Source organism: Vigna radiata, chromosome 5 (genome assembly GCF_000741045.1).
Source record: "Vigna radiata var. radiata cultivar VC1973A chromosome 5, Vradiata_ver6, whole genome shotgun sequence".
Classification (NCBI taxonomy): domain Eukaryota; kingdom Viridiplantae; phylum Streptophyta; class Magnoliopsida; order Fabales; family Fabaceae; genus Vigna; species Vigna radiata.
This window is the reverse complement of record NC_028355.1, coordinates 32,339,598-32,342,547: the sequence shown is the minus strand read 5'-3', so window position 1 is coordinate 32,342,547 and position 2,950 is coordinate 32,339,598.

The window sequence follows — 2,950 nt, the reverse complement described above, 5'->3', positions numbered from 1 at the left end:
GAAGGCTTTTGGCCCTGGGTAATTACCGACGACTTCTGGCCCTGGGTAATTACCGAGGGTCAAAAGCCCTCGGTAAAAGTAGCGACGACTTATTTACCGAGGGCTTTTTGACCGTCGCCGGGCCCTCGGTAATTGGCCTTTAGCGACGGCTTGTGGCCTTTTCCGAGGGATTTTGGCCTTCAGTAATGTCCTTCGTTACTGTAGTGATCTAATCCTAATGAAATTAATTAATAATGATTCTACATAACAATAAAAGTCACTACAAGTGTATAATCCGTTATAATTCGACATTCATACTAAACTAGATAGTAAAGTCTAGGTTTTGACATGTTTAAAATATGTGTATTTTTTTATAATAAATATCTGTGTAACATTAATGTATATATATTGATTTATTTTGTATTACTATATTATCTTTATTTTTTTGTGTTATTTATTTAAGTGTTATTTTTTTGTAATAATTGTCTCTTCTCTTAGTATTACAATAACTAAAATAGCACAAATATACAGAAGATATTACAAAAATGATATCAAAGTTATTAAAAGCAGTATAAATAAAAGATAATTATAATTTATTTTTAACTTTTATCATGTCATAATATGTAACTAGAAATACTTCATACTTTTTATTAAATTAAAAAATAAAAATATTTTAATTTTATTAAAAAAATTCTAATTACAATAATACAATAAAAAGGCTTTCTATTTTTATGGTTAGATTTTTTAGAAACTAAAAAAAATAGTTAAATGAGAGAAATTCCAGTATTGTGCATCCAGCCATGAAAGAGTGGAAAAAATAGTTTTAAATATGATAATGATTGTTTCATTATTTTTTATAACATTTTAATAATTATAAACACTAATATAAATCAATTACATAATGCATATCTATAATATTCTCAAAATATCATTATTTTTTAAATATTTAAAGATGTAAGGAAAGAAATTGGAAGAATGAAATAAATGGAGCATTGTTCGTGTAACACTATATAGACAAACAGAAGAAGACAAAATGCAGTGTCAAAGGGTCGTGGTAAAAAAGTAAAGGAAAATAATATATGAATAACAACTTTTGACAACATTTTGACACGGGACACGTGTCAAAATGTGAATGGTCCACGTGGAAAAAAAATTAAAAATAAGAATGATGTGGAAATAAAATGGGGAAAAGTTTGAAAATGGGGAAGTTCATTTTCACATTTCAGAATTTGAATCTGAGGCAAGATGAGAGATAACCCAAGCTTAGAGAGAGAAAGTGAACCATAGAGTGAGTCTCGTTCCCTCCCACCCAGCCAACCTGCCTCTTCCAACAAATGTGCCGATGCAAGCGTGGTCCGTCGGAGTTCCGCGTGACGAAGTGGTGTCCGTTCCGGTGACCCGCGACGTTGCAAGCTTTGATTGGAACCGCCACCAACATTAAAGGTTGGTTTAGTTTGTTTAAATTTGTTAGGGCATTTATGTGTTGTTGTGTTTTTTGGGCATTTTTCAAAGTATGGTTTAGTGTGGGTTGAAATTGTGTAGAAGATTTAGTGGTTGATGGTGTTTTTAGGTGGAAAGTATGAAGTTTTTTTCTAATTTTTTTGACCATTTACTGGTTTAGTTCTTTCGACACAATTATTATGCCATTTATATACAATTCCATGTCCAAGGAACCATTTTTTGTAAAAACTCATGGTGCAGAAACTATAGTGGTAGCAAAGGAAAAATAAGTGGGGACTTCATGCAAATGTTTTGCACAACCAGGTCAACTACGTTGCAGGTACAACACTTGCACACTCCAAGCCAACCAAACTTATAAGTTTTTAATGTTTATTTCTGCAAATAAAAAATTTTATTGTTTCATTGATATGTTAAATAACATTATTTGTATGTTGGACTTTGTTTGATGTAGATATGATTGTGGAGTTATTGNTTTGAAATTTATGGAGTTGTGGGATGGTGTTGAGAAATACGAAGGCAACACAATGCCCACTTAAAGAACTGTAAGTTATACAAATTTTCATTATTGGGAGCTTTAATAGAAGATGTTGCATTTTATTGATATGTTGTGCATTTATCTCTTTGCAGGAGGAACTGCAACAGGTTAGGGAAAAGTGTGTCTGTGATTGGATCTTGGATGTGGACAATGTGTGGAGGGATGAAGTGTTGCAAGATTTAGGCCTTATGTAGATGTTGTTGAATAAGGATTTTTGCAATGCGATTGATGTTTTGCTTACAATATGTATTGATGTTGATTGTACATATTTGTTCTTAAGAATGTTGAAAGAAAAGTAGTTGTTACATTTATTGTTAATGAAATTTGAAAATTAGAATGATCAATGTTTAAAATGTTTGCACTGCAGTCGCACTAAATTTGGTTGTCAAGATTTATGAAATATTGTATATACATGGTTCTATGTAGAAAGAATAATGAAAATAAATTGGCTTAAGTGGTAATGACGAAAAGAAATTAGGCACACCAAAATGAGTTCCATGTACATAGTTGACCTTCCTATACAAAAAGTTCAACTAAATACCCACTTATATTACTTTTGGTACCAGTTCTGTTCCTGNACCATGACTCTTAGTAATTATGCTTCCTTTGCCACTTATTTGTTCATAAATTGTATAAAAATTGGTTCTAAATTACTTATAATTGGAAAAAACTATGAGAAAGAAATTAGGCACTCCAAAATGAGTTTCATGTACATAGTTGACCTTCCTGTGCAAAACGTTCAACCAAAGTACGCACTTATTTTGCCTTTGGTACCAGTTCTATTCCTGCACCATGACTCTTATTAATTATGCTTCATTTGCCACGTTTTTGTTCATAAATTGTAAAAAAATTGGTTCCAAATTACTTATAATCGGAAAAAATGATGAGAAAGAAATTAGGGACTCCAAAATGAGTTTCATGTACATAGTTGACCTTCCTGTGCAAAAAGTTCAACCGAAGTACCCACTTATTTTG